General features: G+C 45.7%; 1 protein-coding gene across 4 annotated transcripts in view; it reads right to left on the reverse strand.

Annotated features, from left to right (window-relative positions):
* LOC138526347 (transcriptional enhancer factor TEF-1-like) overlaps positions 1–18,358 on the reverse strand; it is a 261,859-nt gene extending 243,501 nt beyond the window's left edge. For 2 of the 4 annotated variants that reach the window (XM_069637018.1, XM_069637012.1), the window contains exon 1: positions 18,001–18,357. The gene's annotated coding sequence lies outside the window, so the exon portion shown is untranslated. Of the gene's footprint in view, positions 1–17,362; positions 17,705–18,000 lie in introns of those variants that run through there. The other 2 variants (XM_069636988.1, XM_069636996.1) reach the window with 2 other exon arrangements.
* Between the last annotated feature and the right edge of the window lie 2,669 nt (positions 18,359–21,027).

Raw genomic sequence — 21,027 nt, forward strand, 5'->3', positions numbered from 1 at the left:
CCTGTAGCCGTGCGCAAAACTTTCCCTCATTCAGTCTATGGGGAAAAAAAAAGACGTTTTGGGACCCTCCCTATAACTTTGCCCCCCTGGACCAAACATCTCCAAACTTTGCAAAAAAAATTCAGAGCGGGCCATATACTTTTTTTGCTAAACTTGGTGAGGATTCATCCAAGTGGAGCGGAGTTATAAGCCACCCAAAAAGTGCTCTTCCTATGGAAACAGCAACTTAACCATAACTACAAAGCCACTACAGTGGCTGTTTAATATTTCCAGCCCCAGCCATAACGGTGGGCCATACAATTTGAGATCTTCAGTGGGCCATTTGATGAAGTTTCATGCAACAATCAGTGGCAGGTGGTGCCTTAGTTAGAAACCCCCTTCAGTTTGAAATCAGGTAAATTAGTTAGAAAGTCCTGCCTCTCTGAATAGCCTGGACCATGTCAGGGCAGGGTTCTAGATTCTGGCTTGACCCCCGCCAAAAGACCAATCTGCATTTCACTGCCAGAATCAACATGGACTAAAAAGTGCAAGCACATCCCCTCCACTCTCGGGGGAACTCCCTTGATTCATATTCAAGACCTGCTGCATCACGTACCTCCACCAGCCAATGCGCTGAAGAAGTCAAGAAATAGCCGGATTACAAACCAAGAAATGTTAAAAAGGAAAATGCTATTAAAAACACCTTTGTAAACCACGCCCCCAGATTACGGAAAAGAAGCAAATGAGCTGAAAACACATCTCTCAAAGAAGATCACACTCAGCGTGTGGCAAGGAAACCTGTGCTTCAACATTCTCACTTGCATGTGCGTGCTTTAGAATTGCCTCCTCCCCACCAACCACGTGTACCATCTTGAATACCGCTCCATAGCTAAAAGGATAAACCGGGAAAGAAATTGAATACTTTACTACGAAAATCCTGAATAGTCAAAACATTTCATAGTATTGTGCGACCAATAAATCTTTCTCTGCCCCAAGCTATGACGCATCCCGAGCCAAGTAAGTTGTAATCAAATTGCTTCAAAATGGACTCGTGGCGCTGGCTCGTGAGCTGGAGGAAGATCACACCATACGACCTTGCAACCAACCTCCCGACGACATAGAAATGGCAGAATTCTGCTCTATCTCAGCAGAACTAAAAATATGTATTCCCAAAGCTAAATGAGTTCTTCTAAAAAATCATGTGCCCTCCCAAGACGGCTAAACACCTATTATTCATCACATAATCATTAGTAAATATGATACTTGGCAACATAGTGTAGTTTCTTTAGGTATCGAAACTCTGTGATTTTAAATATTCAGCTTTGCTCAGCTTGCTAACACCTACTTTGAAATGCCAGTGAACCTGAAAATGATCGCCGGATCTCACTTTGCTATTTTTTTTGTATAAAAGTATGTAGTCTGTGGTTATATCTCAGCTTCAGGAGTATGCAGAAACTAACCGCATACTGAACGCTTTCTAGGCAGGCTCCTCTGCTCTGGCATGAGCACCAAATCAATACTCTCGTCCACAATCGATTAAATCAGATTAGTTGACAATGGAACTGTCAGTGTCTCGGTCCAGTGGGACCAATCAGTGTTATTCGACATGGTCAACCACACCATTCTTTGGGGCCGCCTTCAGAAATCTGTTTTTTAGGCACTCTGTTAAACTGGCTGAGCCCTTTTCTATCCAAGCAGTGGCTCTATGTAGTTAGGTGTCGAAATACTAGACATTAATTGTGGTGTGCCTCAGAGAATGTCCCTCTCCCCACTCTGATTTACCTTGTTTTTGCGAAGTTTAGTTCAGTTAATGGAGAACTCACAAGAGAAAAAATATCCAGGGTACAGCCGAAAGGTTGACACTCTATATACAACCTTATTTAGGGACAGGTTGAATAGACGCAGCTTATAGCTTAATGCAGGAAAGACAGATCATAATATGCAGCCAACCAAATTCGCTGTGGCGTAACCCAGTCTGACCCCACCACACTTGGTTAATCTCTCCCACATAAGAAGTGTCTACCTGGGAAAACCGAAGAACTAAAATCATAAATGCACAGGATTGAAACACGACAGCCAGAATTGTGTTGACATTCCTGAAAGGCTTCACATGAAATGCTTCACATTACTCCTAGTATGATTGAACTACACTGGCTGCTGGTGGCAAGACCTGTGCATGGTTAAAAATGTCTTTGACCAAGCAGGTCAAACCTTTATCTGACATAATTGAGGCATCTTTGCCTTCATGCAATCTGCATGCAATCTGTGCTCTGGACATCAACTACTCATCTGTAATCTTAAAAGGCCCCTTTTCAAACTAGGCCGTATGTGCTTTTTCATCCATAGCTGGCAAACTGGAACGCTGTACCCAAGGAATCCGTAAACAGAACTACAGCTTCAAATTCTGACATCCCAAAAGACCTTTCTTTTCAGACCTTAATATCTCCCAGATTCATATCAATCTACTCTTGGCTATAACATGCCATTCCTGGTTCTGAGTTTTCAGTCTAGCACTTTGAAGCCCCAGCAGACGATTAGTTTGCGCTTTATAATTCTGTATCAAATCAAATCTGTTTTTCTAGTAAGATTTGCTACAAAGCCAGATGACTCCTAAGAAAGGCAATGTATACAACAATGCATTGTCCATCGAAAAAACAAGCACCAATTTTTACAACTTTCTTGCAAAAGTAATGCAAAATCAAATATAAACACGTGTTCTTTGTATCAGCAGAATAACTCCAAAAGCTTAACTAGGAGAGCAAGACTCAGATGCGAGGTTACATTGTTGACTACGATGACAATAATTAAAGCTTATCCATCTAGGAATACAGATATTTTGTACCTTGGTAAAATCAATTACTATGGCGTAACGACTGACAAATAACACTATTCCCTATTAACAGACCTAGGTTAAAGAGAGAATTACCACAAGTGGCAAGAATGCAACAAGACTAAGGGAAACAAAGTTTCCCGGTATTGACAGCCTGAAGGACGTCAGTCATGGCAAATGAGCAAAAGGCAGTTTAGTAATGTAAAATGTTATGGTCAGATTCAAAAGTAAAAGCAAAATGTTTGGAGGTCCATAAAAATAGAGGTCAAAGGTGCTGTAAGGAGAAATACTTCCTAACAACATGCATGCATTAACCCAACTTGGCCACCACAAAACTGGCACTTCATAACAAACATGGCCATCCTAGGGTAGGGCCAGGCTGAGCCCCAAGGATCTAGGACATTTACTTGCAGCAATCGTTGGAAGCCCATTTCCTCATATTTTTCTTTTTTTTAACCAACTTTTTTCTGCAAAATAAAATGCAGGGGGAGAAATCCCTCACCTTTCTAAATACTTAAACCCAACCCTGCCACCCACATCAACATTTTGTGGTAAAAATGTGGTCACATTTTATGAGCAGATGTGCTTTGAGCAAACTTGCCTGCGAGGAAACGGTGTAATCAGCCCTACAAAAACTCCCTAGGAATAGGCAAATACTCCCAAAAAATAAAAAGAAGTAAATATACGCCCAACAGAAATGGGAAACAAACACACTTGAGCATGCCCCATGATTTAATACACACAACTTCATGCATTTGTTTGGATCAGTAACAAGTAGTGACACCGGAAGAAGCTCTACTGTTATTACTGCCTGATCTGAAGAGGTATAAATGTACGTTTTACTGTGCATGATTAACTTGGTGCATAGAAATATTTCTTACGAAACCTTTCTGTTTTACAGTTCAGACTTATTTTTACTCGCTTATTAAATACTGCCACTTGGAATGGAACTTTACTTTATTACTCCGTAAAAATCATTTTACTTCCAACTTTGAAAAATAGGGAGTAAAACACTACCACTTTACAATCTTACCTGGGGCACTCAGGGCAACACCAGTCTCAGCATGCACTGCAATCCCCAAAACACATAGAAGCCAACAGTGTTACACTGCTCAGTCTACTCCTACCAGCTTCCAAGCGCCAATGTAACTTTTGCAGAGTCTGAAACACCAAGAGGTCTTGAAAATGGCAGAAGTTGGTCTTTAAAAAAAAAACATTAACAGAGGAATACTGCAGACCTAAACTGGCCAGATTTAAAAAAAAACATTGTGTAGACCCAAGGGGCCTGAAACCTTAGGCTCTCCAGTTGTTTTGGAATACAATCCCCATCAGCCCAAACCAGCATATTCAATAGAATGGCGTCATGGTGGACCAAAACATCTGGAGGGCCGATGGCTGCCGGCCCCTGCTACAGTAGCCTCAGTATAACGAACAGAATGCTCAGAACCTTTAGAATTGCACAAGCTCGTCAATCTGCAAGGGGAAACGCACCCTGGCAGGGAGCAGTCTAGCTTGCTTTAAAGAGAAGCAGTGCCGATAATAAAAAATTAAAAAAAATCTCTCCCAACACTTGAGTAATTCCTCAGCAACCTCAGAGTCATCTATTTTCCAAGTGGTGTACTGTTGTCTTCAGGCGTGTGTGACTCATTGCTGCCCACTAGGTGACTCTGTGATGGAAGGTCCAGTTGGGTATCATTTGTATACAAAACTGCCTCCAAGTAAGTTAGCTCATGCTACCGGTCCTGGGTAGCATCGTGAGCGTTATGTAGAAGAACAAGTTACTTCTTACCTTGTAACGTTCTTTCGATGGGATGTTCCTCCGACGTATTCCTTATCTTTGATAATTCGTCTCCAGCTTGCTGGCCTCAGAAATTTTTTCCAGTAGAGGGAGCCGCGCGTCTACGTCCGCCGAGTCGATGTCCCTCGACGGCCACCGTATCGGCACCGACGTCACCATGCCCATAAATAGCCGCGCGCGGCATCCTTTGCTCAGTTCCGTTTTGTAGAAAAAATCATGCCTGAATTGGTTATTGACCTTGAAGAAGCGTAAGCTGCAACCGCAAGGGTACTGCAGGGATGGATGGGAGGGGCGATAAGGAATACGTCGGAGGAACATCGCATCAAAAGAAGGTTACAAGGTAAGAAGTAACTTGTTCTTCAAAGGGATTGTGTCCTCCGACGTATTCCTTAGCTTTGATAGACTCCCATAGCAGTGGCATGTAATTGGAGGTGGGAGTAAGAATGTCATGCACCCCTTAGGGATGAACCGAATGTAATACGGCTTTGCCAAATCTGGTCTCTTGACTAGTGGAGGAATCCAGGTTGTAAAATGTTGTGAATGTATGTGCGGACGACCATGTGGCAGCCGCACATATGTCTCTAACCGGTACCCCTCTTTGGAGGGCCGAAGAGGCTGCGATACCCCGGGTTGAATGAGCCCTAAGATTTTGGGGTGGATCTTTCCCTGCCAATTTCTTAACATTCCAGAATGGCCAAGATAATCCACCTAGAAATGGTTTGTTTTGTTATGAGTAATCACAACTTGTGACCTGAGTATCCTACAAACAGTTGGTCTGCTTGTCTGATCCTAGCCATTCTGCTGATGTAAAAGCTTAGAGCTCGCCTTGGGTCCAGCCTATGTAGTCTTTCTTCCTCTTTCCCCGGATGGGGAGGAGGGTAGAACGAAGGTACAGTACTTTTCTGAGTAATATGAAATTCAGAAACCACCTTTGGGAGGAAATTAAGCTTCACCTGTAGGACAACTTGTGGAAAATTGTATGAGGGGGTTTACAGGAGAGAGCTTGTAGCTCGCTCACCCTCCTAGCAGATGTTAGCGCTACCAATAGGACAGTTTTAAGTGTGAGAAATCTCAGCGAACAAGAGTGAAGTGGTTCGAAAGAGAGTGCCCATTAGGAAGTTTAAGACTAAATTTAAGTCCAATAAGGGAACCTGGAATGGTTTTGGAGGATAAACATTAGTCAATCCCTTGAGAAATTGTAACACTAGAGGTAGTTTGAAATAGGATGGTTCCTCCGCAGTGCGCTTGAAGATTGAAAGCGCTGCGAGATAGCCTTTTAGAGTGCCAACTTGAAGGCCTGAGTTTGCCAAGTAAAGTAGAAACGATAAAACCGTTGGTGTACCACATGAAAAAGGGTCGATATTCTCTTCTCTACACCAGCTGCAAAATGTGTTCCAACGGCAGCAGTATAAAGACTTTGTTGCTGGCCTTCTGGCCGAAAGCAAAACCTCCACGACGTCATCATGGAGGTCCCAATCCTTGTACCTCACCCTTTCAGAAGCCAAGCGTGAAGGATGAGGGTTCTGATGTCTGGATGGAGAACCTGACCTCCCTTCTGCGAGAGAAGATTCTCTTTGAGTGGAAGACGGATTGGAGGGCAGGTGGACATATCTGGAAGGTCCGAGTACCACGTTCTCCTGGCCCAGTCCGGGGCAATTAGGATCATGGTTTTCCGGAATCTTCTCAACCCCCTGATCATTTGAGGAATAACAGGGACTGGTGGAAACGTGTAGGAGTGGAAACTCCCAGTCCACTACGAACGCATCTCCTAGAGCTCCTCTCGGGGGAAATTCCCTTGAACAGAACAGATCGCACTTCCTGTTGGTCCTTGTGGCGAACAGATCCACCTGAGGGGTTCCCCAAAGGGCGAAGATCTCTTGAAGGACTTCCTGAGCTAGCTCCCACTCGTGGGAGACTGTGCTCTGCCTGCTCAGAGCGTCCGCTGTCAAGTTCTTCTCTCCGGCTAAGTGGACTGCCGATAGAGATTCCTTCCTGAATTGCCCAAAACCAGAGCTGCATTGCCTCTCTGCACAGTGGCAGTGATCCTACACCTCTTTTGTTGAGGTAGTGCAAGGCCACCGTGTTGTCCGTCATTATCAGGCTAGTCTGATCGCTCTCAGCTCCAATAGGTTGATGTGTAGTCTGGACTCCGATGGAGACCAACGACCGCTGATGGTCAAATCGTTGGCATGGGCTCCCCACCCCATGAGTGAGGCGTCTGTGACTACTGTCATCTCCGGCCATGGTTGCCAAAACAGTTCTCCTTTCAAGATGATGTTCTCTGGATAGGCCCACCATTGAAGGTCGCTGGCTACCTTGTCCGGAATCCGGAGGAGATCTGTCATTCTCCCTGAGAATTACAACCACTGAGTTCTCAGTGCCCACTGAAGGGATATTATTCTCAGGCGAGCATCTGGCATAAGGAAGATGCAGGATGCCATGAGGCCTAGCAACCTCAAAAAGTTGAATGCTGGGGAGACGTTGGGCATTTTGAAACTTGTTGACCATCTGCAGAATATATTGAGCCCTCACCTCTGGTGGCGAGGCTTTTCCCAGGGAAGTGTCCAGGATCGCTCCGATGAACTGGAGTCTCTGTGATGGCATCATCTGTGACTTCTTTAAATTGAGGGAGAAGCCCAGTTTGTGAAGGAAGTGGCAGACATAATCTAGCTGGATCTGAGCTTGTTCTGAAGATACAGCCCTGATCAGCCAATCGTCCAGGTAGGGGTAGACGTGGATCCCTTCCCTCCTTAGACTCGCAGCCACTACCGACATTAGCTTGGTGAAGACCCTCGTGGGCAGAGGTCAGCCCAAATGGCAGAACTCGAAATTGAGAATGATAGTCGCCAATTGCGAACCTCAGGTATTTCCTGTGTTTGAGATGTATAGGCACATGGAAATAAGCATCCTGAAGGTCCAGGGATACCAGCCAGTCCTGGAGCTGGAGGGCCTGAAGGATCTGAGAGAGAGTTACCATCTTGAACTTGTCCTTCCTGAGGAACTTTTTCAATTCTCGTAAGTCCAGGATGGGTCTCAGTCCTCCGTCCTTCTTTGGTATGAGAAAGTAGGGAGGGGGGGGGGGGGAGTACCAGCCCTTGTTCCTGTCCGCTACAGCTACTGGTTCTATGGCACCTTTCTCTAGCAGGTCTATAATTTCCTGCAAGAGGAGCGGATCTGGAACTTTTAGAGAGCTGTGCCCTGGTGGATGACCGAGGGACGTGTAGAAAGGGTAGGCAGTAACCCTGGGCAACTGTCTCCAATGCCCAAGCATCTGACGTTATAGCTTGCCATTCCGTCAGATGGTGAGTTAACCTGCCCCTACAGGTGTCTTGTGTGGAAAGACCTCAGAGTGGTTTGGGGGAGGCTGATGCAGATGCCGAGGGTAAAGAGGCACCTGCTGCTGCTGCGGCCTTAGTACTTTTGACCCGTCCACCTCGGGTGGATCTCCTTTGGCCTCTTTGAGCCGGCTGTCCTCTGCCTTTCCCGAATGCGGAATAATAGCAAAAGGACTTTCCTCATCCAGAGGTTCCTGAGGGGCGAAAAGGAGTTTGGCGGATTGCAGCTCCTAACGATTTTGCTGCTGCTTTAGATGTTTGCAACTTTTCCAGACTGTCATCAGCCTTCTTTCCGAATAATGAAGAGCCGTCAAAGGGCATATTCAAAAGTCTGGCCTGTACATCTGGAGCAAAGCCATGCCTGCAGATTGTTGTACTTGCCGCCATGGCCCTGCTGATACTGTCAGCGGAATCGATGCCAGTTTGAAGTGACTCGCACATGGCATCTTTGCCATCTTTAATAATGTTAAGGAAGGCTTCCTTTTCCTCTCCTTCGGGTATGCAGTCAGCCGCTGATGAAGCACACTCCCACAGTGTGTGACTGAACCTGGTGAGCATACAGGTGGCGTTGATGGACTTCAACGCCATACTACAAGCAGAAAAGACTTTCTTCGCCATAGAATCATACCTTTTGTCATCTCTATCCTGTGGGACAGTAGGGTAAGCGGTCCTACTGCTAGATGAAGTTGCCGCTTGGACCACCAGGCTCTCTGGAGTCAGGTGTTTTGATAAGTATTCAGGGTCAGCAGCCGCTACCCTATACTTGGCTGACAATCTTTTATTGACCGCAGGGATAACTTCAGGAGTTTCCCAATTAGATGTAATTTTCCTTTGTAAAGCTGCATGGAAGGGGACCACAGGATCCTCCTGTGGACCTTTGTCTAATATGTCTGTCAGGTCATCCTGTTGAAAAACAGGCGAAGGCGCAAACCAACCCATAAATTCAATAATTCTTGCCATAAGGGTTCTATAGGGTGTTTCGGCATGTTCCCCTGGGTCTGGCTTAACAAATTCCACTTCTGGGGAAGTGTCCAGCCCACTTGCCTCATGTAGTGACTCCTTTAGGTCCTTCAACCTTCTTTCCTCAGAGGTGAAATCCTCTGAAACAGGCAGTGCGGTCCTCTGCAACCCAAAGGTTTCCTGGTCAGAATCTTCCCCCTCTTCATAAATTGAAGATAGTCCAGGGTACTCTGAAATGGTGTAAAAGCCATCTCTAAGGCAGAAGGAGCCAAACTGGTCACTATAGGGCGAGAAACCGTCGATGTCGTCGAAGCCGATGTGACAGGCTTTGAAGGCGCCGAGAACGACGTCGAGAAAACTGGAAGAGGTCTCGAAGAACTCGAGAGGATCGGGATCCTACTCAAGGATGTCGACAACGGTCTTGGCGTCGTGCCAGAGGCCCTTGGAATCACCGTTGGTTGTGGACTAGCCTTGGTCTTTTCTTTCATCGATGGCATCGAGACGATTGACCGATGCGAAGAACCCTTCGACAACGGCGTCGATGGCGCTGATCCATGCGTCGAAGAATTCTTCGACAACGGCGTCGAAGATGGTGCCTTCTTACCAGATGGCTCATGGCGCTCTCGGGTGGAATGTTTGCCGGGTGCAGCGACTCGCAGCGTTTTGATTTTGTGGGTTTTTCACCCGGGGTATCACCCTCAGCTGTCTTCGAGGGGGTCGAGGCCGCTTTCTTGAAGACGCTTAACATTTTCTTTCTGAATTCCTCCCACTCAGCCTGAGAGCTGTGTTTTGTGGGACAGAAGACCCTTTCTGGGGAAACAGAAGACGACAAGGAAGGGGATCTTCAACTTCTCTTCGAGTGTCTTGATCTCGATGAATGGTGGGAGCTACTTTGAAATCTAGAATGGGAATGTTTTCAACGGCAAGGAGACGAATACCTCAACTCAGCCGAAGAAACCTTCGAGGAGGTTTTGACTGACTTGCCTCTTTCGAGCTTCCCCTCGCGCTCCTTCAAGGCTTTTGCCGTCATGGACATGCCGTCCTCACACTCCGAACAATGGCGCTCGGCTCCCAAGCACCACAAGCAGATCCTGTGTGGTTCTGTTATCGACATTTTTTTACCGCAGTCTCGACATTTCTTGAAGCCGGATCGTGGCGTTGCCGGTTCCGATGAATATGCCATCGAGAACGAGTTGGTATTTATTCCAGTAGATATAGAGGGTTATTCTGACTGAACTGAGCAATGACGTTCTGAGGCCCCGCGAAGCGCGGAAAAACGGAACTGAGCAACGGACGCTGCACGCGGCTATTTATGGGCATGGTGACGTTGGCGCCGATACGGTGGCCGTTGAGGGACATCGACTCGGCAGACGTGACGCACGGCGCCCTCTACTGGAAAAAATTTCCGAGGCCAGCAAGCTGGCGACGAATTATCAAAGATAAGGAATACGTCGGAGGACACAATCCCTTCGAAGACAGCGTTTAGGTTGAAGATTACAGCGTTACATCCAGCCTCAAAAAGTGACCTGCCTCCCAAGGCCCTGGTGAAGAGGAGCGGAATTGAGACACCCATGGTGTACACGACCAGCAGGAGGACCCCAATGAAGGCTGCAGAGAACAAAAATTGGCCGATGTATACCCCCTCGTTCCAAGAGGGGCGGTGGGGTCAGGGGTAGCACTACAGATGTGTTCTCTGCTAACAACCAACTGTATCATTATACATGGATGTACACTATCTGGGATGAGGTCAGACAGGGTGGGAAGACTTGGGAGGTTGTAAAGTATTTTTCTATTCTCCCCTCTCCCTCCCCAAGGACTATAGACATTATACCAGCATGTCCCACCACATTATTACTCTAAGAACATGCACCTTTGACTCTCTCTACTCTCTCTACTGACCTGAACTTCGGTTCCCAAGGGCGTTCAACCTACCAGCGCCTTCAGACCATACCAATGGTATATAAAGCGCTAAATAAATGCAAAATAAATAACATAACAGTATCCTTGGTATCCGCTCGAGAGGGTCAAGGGAAGGTTTTTTAATTAGCGGTTTGACATGAACCGTTTTGAATGTGTCAGGAAAGATACCAGAGGAAAGGGAGGTATTTATGATGGATCTTGCGTGTTCTCCTGCACAGGTGGAAGCGAAGATCTCTTTGAGGGTTGTGGCCGGGCAAGGGTCCAGCGGAGAGCCAGATGGTTTGCGGACAGATAGGAGTTTGAGAAATTGTTCAGGTGATATTGGACTAAAGGATTCGAACGTTGGTTGCGTAGTGGTCCCAGCTGGTGGGCTTGCCGATATGGGCGGGGAGGGGGGTATTGCCTGGTGGCTGTAAGAGAGCCAGTTTCGTGGCTACAGTATTTGTTCTTTCAAGAGCCGTGGGGGAAAACTGGCTGGCAGACAGTGGTCAGGAAGAAACAGAAAAAAATTGATGGTCACCATAATTCGGAGCGGAAGGTGGATGCCAATACCACGACTTCTAGCAACAATTAAGAGCGGGCTCTATCTCAGGTGGGACAAAGTACCCAGTGTAGGAGCCAAATACAAAGATGGATGTGGAGAATCGACACCCGAAGAAATCTTCACCTTTTAGAACTAGTGAGGATCCATCAAAGAAATACAGGGACCATCCTCAAAGGTGCCAGGAGACCTCAGACTTGAGGCGATGAGAGTGACTACAGAAACCTCTCACTTGTCCCACTGAAACCTTTACTTTTTTTAATCTATGCTCGATGAGGAACTCAATGTCTCGCTAAATAGGGCGAGAATGCGGTCTCTCCGCTCTTCTATACCTGACTTGTCCTCGATTTCAACGTCAGATATAAAATTCATTCATATTTTCGATAGAGAGCAGTTGGGTAGTTGCAAGGTTCATTTTAATTCAAAATTGATAGAAATCTTTGTTTTTCATGATCAAGAAGATGTTCTGCTTAAGGGCTTTGAATGCTATTATTACAGCAGGGGATTGATCAGGAGAATCTTCGTAATCAAAATCTTTGAACATGATCGTCGGTGGCGGACGCACAGAACCCAGGCTGATTTAGGATGGGATTGACTTGCCAGCACACTCCCAGCCATCCCAGCCTCCAGGTTCTAATTTTGTTGTAACTTTATACTGGAACACCCGTGGGTACAACTCATTCTTGCACGGTTAACGCTTGCTACAATTGACTAAATATGACTTTATATTATTTCAAGAAACATGGCTGTCCGAGAAGCCTGTAATTGATGGCCGAATGATAAACTACAAATCAGACAGGAAAGGACTGTGAGGCTGTCCCAGAGGAGGCCTATTATCAGCTGTTAAAATCAGTCAGTTACTCGCTAAAGAACTGGTATTGCACACCTTAAGCTTTGTTGGCCACAGAATGAATCGATAAGTCTGGCCGTAGTAAACTACACATGATGATTATGAACATTTATTTCAATTCTATTTGCTCCCCAATTGAGAAACGGATGGATGATTTAGAAAATATGTTCATAAATTGGCAAAAGGCCCACCCTAAGGGACCAATTAATGTAGGGGGCGACTTTAACTGTGAATGTTTTGCGATTGAGAAGGAAGCAGATCTAGGAGAGTAAACAAACTATCTCAGTGTTCCCTCCCCTGAGACCAGGATCAAGGGGAGCCAACGGCAGATTTTTTGGTCCTTTTCTTTCCAGGTGGGGGGAGGGGGGGTTGTCCAATCAAACCTACTATTCAACGGTAAATGGGCCAAAACATCTACTTAGCATAATGTTGGGCCTGAATCGATAACTGATTACTTATTTTTATCTCATATAAACTAAAACAATATATGTTCCTTTGAGATTACTAAGATCTCTCAAAGCGACCACTTGATGCTCCAGTTAACTCTCAATGTAGGAATCTCACCAGTAGTGAATAGGAGTGGCCTCACCAACCTGATCATAACTAGATCAAGTAATGGGATCAGGAAAACAGGAAATGTTGTTAAGCAAATAGCAGGGTGGAATGCTTGGTGGGCCCAACTTCCAGACGAAGATAAGAACGTCTCACTCTAAATATTTTCACTAATAATGTCTAGAGTAGGAACGTCTACTCTTCCTTCTATCCCTTTTGTCCCGACCCACATAAAACGATTAGATTTTGTTATCAACGACTAAAAAAGGAGAAAAGGGATATAGTAGATGGCTTAAATCATACAGACTTCACTTTATATTAGGTAAAAACAAAAATGGTTTAGGAAACTTGTTGACAAAGACACCTGTTCAATATGGAGAATGTTAAATGGTATGGAAAATCAGCAATCAAACCTGCAGTCATGTTGTGAATCAGAGGGGGTTTGGACTGAGTACCTGTTTAAGAAATGTAATACAGGTGTGGGAGAATCAAATACGTGCAGGAACGATCCCCTCGAGGTCTGTTATCCTGGAATTTGACTTTGATAGTACAGGCATTATTATGGGAATCGAGAAATTAAATAATTCTATAGGATGTGGACCAGACAAGGTCTCTAATCAATTCTTTAAAGAAAGTGCCTCCATGCGGGCAGACATTCAATTTAGACTGTTCTCCCACATTGCGGCAGGCACTGATTGCCCTACTTCTTGGAATAAAGCAATCATTGTGGCAGTTTTCAAATCTATGATTAGAACAAATCCAGCCAATTATCGCCCAATTGCCCTAATCGATTCCTCAGCTAACATTTTTGCAAACATTATTCTAAACAATCTAAAAAAGTGGGCTGAGGGAAAGAACTTGCTGAGCCTGCTGCAAACAGGTTTTAGGAAAGGGCTGGGGACACTGGTAAGTGCTATGGTTTTGCCCAAGTGCACCTCCGATATAGGTAGGATTTTTGGCAAATCACTATAAGTGGCAGTTTTGGAATTAACAGCAGCCTTCGATAACATTGTCATTGCTACCCTATGGGGGAAACTGGAGAATTAGGGAATCAACCAGGGCCTTCTGAGAATGATTCAGCTACTCTATACGAATAACTCTGTCAGTGTGAGATTGAACACTTAGGGGGACCTGTCCAATTCTATTCCTGTCTCACGAGGAGTTTGCCTGGGGTGTGTACATATTCCTTTTAATCTCCTCTTAGTAGACTTGTGGAAAGGGTGTCTATTGTGAAAGGCCTAAGCGCAAAGATGGGGTGATCTCAGGGTTAACATCATTGCGTATGCAGATGACCCTTTACTACTGGACTATACCCCAGTTGGCCTTCAAAGGCTAAACTGAAGTCACAGTCTATTTGTGGAAGAAAACCAGGTCAGGATTAAACAAGTATCTAGTATAATTTACCTGGGTTTCCTTATATCGTCAAAGAAGCAGCACCAGCTACAAAAAGAGAGAATGGAATCAAAAACCAACCCGGGCATTACTGTGATGAAGGTGCTAAAAAACAAGCTTTGCGCTTTCTCACTGTAATTGACCTGTTGAAGGTAAAAATTACAGCAATGATTTTGTACAGTTGCAAATTCATTCCTTTTTCGAATAGAAGATTTTTGGACTGATTGGAAGGTAAAATATGGAAGGCAGTGTTGGGCCTCCCTAAGTCCACACCCATAAGTGCAATCCTACCTGAACTGGGTCTCACAGCTTGGTTGGCGCAATATAGAAATAATGATCACGAAGATCTAAAAAGACTAGTGCTATTTAGAGATAATTATCATTTCTTTTTACCATCAGGAATGTTGGGACTTTATTTGCAAACATTTCCATCAATAAAATACAGAGACCTATACCCTAAATTTCGTTTAAATACTTTGCCCACATTAGAAGCCATAGGCCCAATAATTGGCCTTCCAACTGGACTGCGCGGTTGTCGTGTGTGTGAAATGGTTCCATCAGAATCTCTGGCCCACCTGGTATTAGGGTGTCCATCTTTTCTGGATCATAGAATTCGGAATTTGGGGGCGTTTTTTGCACTTGACAGCTATGGTCCTGACTCAGGATCTATGGGTAAGGCTGATGCTCACCTCTAATCAGGCACTAGTTTTTCGGGAATTGAAAAGTAGAATGTTACAGGGGAGGCAGCTTGGAGGGAAATTTGAGACTAACTGGGGCGTTCAGTCATCGTGCGCGTGGGAAGGGGGTGGAAGTCGGAATTACCTGTACGGATATGTGTTACCGTGATTGATGATAGGCATTTGTCCTTGGGAACGAAAAAGATGGAGATGGATTAGGCATTATTACCTATGTTTATGTAGAATCGGTGTAAAAGTTTCTTGGAAATTGTAATACACCTTTAATAAAAATAAAACGCTCCTTTTTTACAGCAATAATATAAATGTACCTTTGTTTCACAATTGAAAGTGGCTTATCATATGGAAACATGTACAAAAAAAAGTCGCCTGGGTATTGGAATATGCATTTAATTTCTGTAAAATACTGCTAAGCAAACGGGCTTGCAATTTGTATAACAAACAATTAAATATGTTTCATTTGGCTATTGTAAAACCGTATGTAAGCTACCCTGAAAACGTGTGTATTCCATAAACAAGCACAGCTTTGAACCCATACTTCAAACGTGTATTAAAAGTTCCACCAAACGGTCATGGGCGGACGGTTCCAATCTTTTTTGCGTACAGATAGTAAGGTCTAGGAGTTGCGGGTAGCGAGCCACGGCGCTGTACTTATTGTAATCTGCTTACTAAAGCGAAAACTACTTAATCCTCGATTCATAAAAGAGCTTCAAAGAACCTCATCGCTGCAGTGCAGGGCGGAGGGTATACGGCGCTTATTTTTTACACGTGGGTGTGGGCGAAACGTGCTCTGTCACAGAGGCACTTTACCTTTAGCACACGTTATTAAAACTGACAGCTAAAATAAAAACTTGCCCACGTTGGGTCTTAGAAAACAACCATAAACGAAAAAAAGGCTTCTGATGATTCAACTACAAATGTGCAACAAAGATCGTGAAGTTATCGAATTATCTAGTTTTCCATCAGATAAAAGGAAGCATTACAAGTCGGTTGCACTGGGTGTGGGGCAATGTACCCAAAACATCAGCTTCTTAAAGTAAAAACACCCCGGGGGGAGACAGCACCATGATGAGGAGGGAACTTTAACCTTTGTTCACACAAAAGGCCTGAAGCAGACACATGGGGTGGGGGCATGACTCAAACTACCCGCCCCACCCCCGTGCTAAATTTCCTGGAACCAAAAAGCTCCAGGGGGTTATTTACTACGTTGACAGAGAAAAATGAACAAAACAGGACGGACAAGAGGCTTCCTCTTGTATTGACCTAACTTTACTGCAGAATAAATATTGAAAAAGAATGTTTCTGCGGAGGTTGAACGGCCTGGCTGAGCTGCAGGGTTTACAAGACAAGTGGACAAAGAGCGGCCAACGTTCACAGTCAGCTTCCCTCCTTATCTCACCCTCTCCTGTCCCCCCTCCTCCCGTTTTTCCTAAACCCCACTGGCACCGCTCACCCTCTTTCCCTCAAAATACGCTCAAAGAAATGCATTAAAAGCACACATTGCTTAGTACTAAAGTACGGAAGATGTTTAGCCAACATCCAGTAAAATCAGCAAACACTCCGGGGATCTACAGGGCGGGCTACAAGGAAACTGCCACTTCCTTTTAGTAAAACATTAATCCAAACAGTGGAAGGGGGAAAAGAAGGAAAGCCGCCTCCTCCCCTTTTCTACGCTGCCCGTGTCTCTTGCCAAGCAGAGAACACAAACTTTCGAAATCAGTGCAGCTCTAGCAAAAAAAAAAAAAAAAAAAGGCTGGCTTACAGTACAACAAAGGAACATTTGCGGCTAAGGAAGGCAAACGGATTTGTGTTCGCTTGGGATAAAAACGATTCAAATTCCACTGTTTCAAAAATTGAACAAAATCCACAGCACAGGGAATGGGTACTGTGTTGTTCGTCCAGCAAAGCGAAAAGCGCACAACTTTTTTTTCATCAAGGACACGTTTTCTATCCCCCCGCCCTATCATTGAGTGAGGCTGAAAGAACTTTAAAGCTGCTGCTCTCTCTCCCTGCTGAGGAAAGCCAGGGCCTGCCCCCTTCTTTATTAAAGCCATCCCCGGGGTTTGCCCGCCCTGGGAGAGAGGGATTTTTTTTCTGCTTACTTAAGCAAAAGCCTTTGAAAAACAAAACAAAAGGTGGGCGGAATGGAGACATTAAAACAAACAAGAAAGTAATATGAAATGTGGGTGGGGAGAGGAGACTGAACTCTCCTTATCTAAACCCCTAACCTAAGTACACTTCCAAGAGCCCCCCTCCCCAAGTTAGTAAGTTAAAAAAAAAACAGACATAACGTGGTTACTGTACTGTACGAAATCTGGCGAGGAACAAAAGGCAAAATACAGGGTTTTGCTCGCAAAACCTACACGTCCCTGACATGATAGCACGGCATCTTGTTTACATAGACATTTCCCTCTAGCCCCCAACCCCCAACATAAATCTGCTATGAAACGTAATGACAGTGTAGAAGCAGAGGAGTGCAGCAAAAAAAAGTGCATTAAGTGGGTACTCACACAGTGGTGCTTCATGAAAGGTCGGGGGTGGGCTTTTAAAGCCCCCTCCTTCTGCGCACCCGTGCCCTCCCGTCCCGCTGTAACCTTCAGGAGACAGCTCCCCGCATACACGGCGGGCACGCTGCAGCATGTCCTGGGGAAAACACCACCTGCCCCGAGGAAGAAAGCTGGAGGGGGCACAGCCGCCTTGGGCCACAAGCTGGGCCAGGACCTCTGTTGAGTGGTGTTAAGACAAACACACTCTTTAACCTGGTCAAAAGCTACAACGCGACAAAAGCCCAGAAAATCTGACCGCCTGCCTCCCCTGTTGAGGACACATGGTTCCCCAACACCTCTGAACACTTCACTACAGAGAGGGAGGGAGGAGAGGCTAAGGGAAGCCAGGCACTGGGCGCAAAAATGCCAAACATCCCAGAAACGACAAGGATTTCAAGCTCCCGATCTGAGCACGTTAGACTAGAGTGGAAGAGAGAGAGGGAAAACAAGAGGAGAGGGGAGCAGGGGGGGGGAAGAGAGGGAGAACGTTTGGTAAGGCTGAGGAGAGGTTTGAAAGAATGGGATGTATGAAAAAGTGAGAGGAGGGATGAGGAGAGGGCGGAAAACAAAAGCCACAACAAATCTCAAACGGCGTACCTTACCTTTCTGAGTGCTCTTATATTGTGCCCTAGAGTGGAAGTTTGACGCGGGGAGTTGGGGTGAGCAAGGCTGGCTGTGCTGAAGGTAGGAAGAGTGTTGCGTGGGACAGTTGTTCTTTACCCTCGCCTCGATCCCCTCCTCCACTCGGCTGGGGGAGGGGGCTGCTCCCCCTGGAAGTGATGGTGATGGTGGCGATGATGATGGTTTTGGCGGCGGTGCCTTGGGCCCCGGTGCCTGCTGTTGTTGATGCCTGGGAAGGCAGCAGGCCTGGTATTTTGGAAAGGTGACAGCTTTTCAGAGGAATCTCTGGAATGAGAACGAGGAATGGAATGGAGTGAACTCAGCCAGTCAGTTTCAGTTCAGGGCGGGGACATGGGGGAGAGAGAGGAGGCACCAGGAGGAGGGGCTGCACCTCCAACCTGGACGCTCCGCCCCATGAGGTCACCCGCGCACCGCCTCCCAGGCCAGGCGGGATTTGGCTCAGGTCGTCTGTTCGCCGGAAAACTTATGCCGGACGGGTAGGACTAGGCCACTCTGCAAACTACGCCAGACGAACTGTGACCGAACCAGTACAGTTCAAGGACCACTGGCATACAGGACGATGACAGCATTAGAACCAGGCAGCGCTCACTAGTGTACACACAGCCTGAACAGTGCGAACAACACAATGGCGAAAGTAGAGCGCTCAAGTTTCACATGGCTGTGCGCGAGAAAGACACACAGTCTTGATTCTTTTCCCATTGGATTCTTGGACTTGTAGTATATCATGTTTCTTTCCCATTTGAAAATTAGGAAAACTACAAGTCTCAGGATGGCAAGCAAAAAGAACAGACAGACCTTGATGGCCTTTTGATGCATCAACGGGAAATTGGAGCGCTCTGGCAGAGCCAGGACTGCAGCAGAACTGCACTATTATCGGACGATCGATCATGCAGGATAAGAAGACTGCCAAACTAGGGAAGAAATCATGGTGTTGCAACTAAAATGTAATGGTTCTATAACTACTAGTCAAGGTTCTGGTTATTGCATTTTTTGGCTTCTCTCCCAACCCTGATTCTGGCTACAAGTGAACCAGGACGCGGCTAGAAGAACCAGAGCCACGATGGGGCTAGTACAGCGAAAGAACCAAACGAGAGTTCGCACTGGATTATAACTGTACTGCAAGCACAACAGGCATGCAGTCAGAACAGCGGTTCCAGAGCAAATCTAGAAGCCTGGCAAAGCTGGAATCATTTACAGATTAATTTACCACTGCTATTAGAGAAACAATTGCCTAGCTCGATCATTTCACTGTCAGAGAATGAATGCTATAGCCAGATTCTTTTACTGTTGCCACCCGAGATTACATTGCATGACTAATATTCTATTGTTCTATCTTGTGTTCTGCATCACAGGGTCCCAGACAAAAGCATACCGTCTTATTGTCTCCCAGGGTAAAACGTGCCCCACCATACCAAATTGTGTCCTTCATCTAGGTGGTCCCAGTTTAAAGCGTACAGCACTGCATGGTATCCTCTATCTAGGTGTCGCACAGTATCCCGCACCTAGGTGTCCCAGAGAAAAGCATATTGCATTGTTCTATACTGTTTTCTGCAACTAAGTGCCCCCAAGCTAAAACGTACATCACTATATTATGTTCTGCTTCTAGGTGGCTCAGTTAAAAGCATACTGCATTGTACTCATATTGCGTCCAGGGGTATAGCCAACTGCATTCTACTATACTGTGTTTTGCACTAAGCTACTTGCAGGTAAAGCATATTGCACGGTATTAGACTGTGTTCTGCATAAGTGTCCCTAGGCCAAATAATTTCACGCTGTATCCCGCTTAATTCTCTGATCATTAATGCCCCTCGTGTGAGGCATAATTCAATGCCTTATATTGCATTGTGCATCTAGGAGCCCCATGGTAAAGCATATTACGCTGTCTATGGTGGTTTTCTGCTCCCAAGTCTCCCAAGCTAAAACGTAGTACATCATATCCTATGGCGCCTTCTATTTACCTATTCCCTTCGTCAAGTGTTTTATATCGCACCCTATCATTCATGCCCTAGGGATCTTAGGATAAAAGCATTGTATACATTACCCAGGGAGGGAGCTTTCGGAAGCAGCCTCGCTGATTGATTGACAGAGCTGGAAATCGAGGTGCGGTTTGATGCGTTTCTATGCGTTGAGATGTCCTTTCCTCTCCAATTCTTTCAGTTCAGCGCAGCAGGCTCAGTGGCATCCTATTGATCCCCTGAGCCCTCTGTGCGTTGAGACCGCAAGACCACGAGGCAAGACAAAATATTGTTGGGGGCCAGACCAGTGCCAGAGCCAAGAGGGCAGTGCCAGACCGGTGCCGGAGCTAAGAGGACCAGGGGACCTGAGTTAAGAACTGGTGGCAGGCTTTCTTGTCTCGCACCGCTGTGGCGCCCCTGTCAGCGGCTGTGGATAGTACTGTGGAGCAAGTTAGGGAAAAATTTAGCCGGGAGAATGATATTTATAGAGTAAGTGATTTGTTATTTTTATTGCTTTTCTTTATCTATCACCTCTGACTACCTGCGAATACCTACTCCTGGACATCGTTTGGTATTGTTCGGCTTCATCAGCTGCCTGTATTTTGAATGGGTTGAGGATGGGCTAGGAGTTAGGAGGTGTTATAAACATTTGTCATACACCTAATCGCAGTGTATAATAATTAACAAGAGGCTACATTATAACTTACTCATGAGTGATGACTGTTGGGTTTAGTGCCATTTGAACCTCTCTTGGGGCATTGTGTGCAAGGTCTGATAAGTACTAGTGAGAGCAGTTGGCAGTCTTGCAAACGGAAGCCTGTGGTGATGTGTAGTTCAGTCGAATCTAGAAAGTATCCCCAACTGCGGTATAGGTAAACTTAGAAAGTGTGAATAATATCATCCTGTGGTATAGCGGAACTTGGAATCTGCGAATAATCTCTTCATGTGGTACAATTGAATTTAGAAAGTGCAAATAATATCATCCTATGGTATAGTTGAACTTGGAATCTGTGAATAATATCATCCTGCGGT

Source organism: Ambystoma mexicanum, chromosome 1q (assembly GCF_040938575.1).
Source record: "Ambystoma mexicanum isolate Mex_15411 chromosome 1q, UKY_AmexF1_1, whole genome shotgun sequence".
NCBI lineage: Eukaryota > Metazoa > Chordata > Amphibia > Caudata > Ambystomatidae > Ambystoma > Ambystoma mexicanum.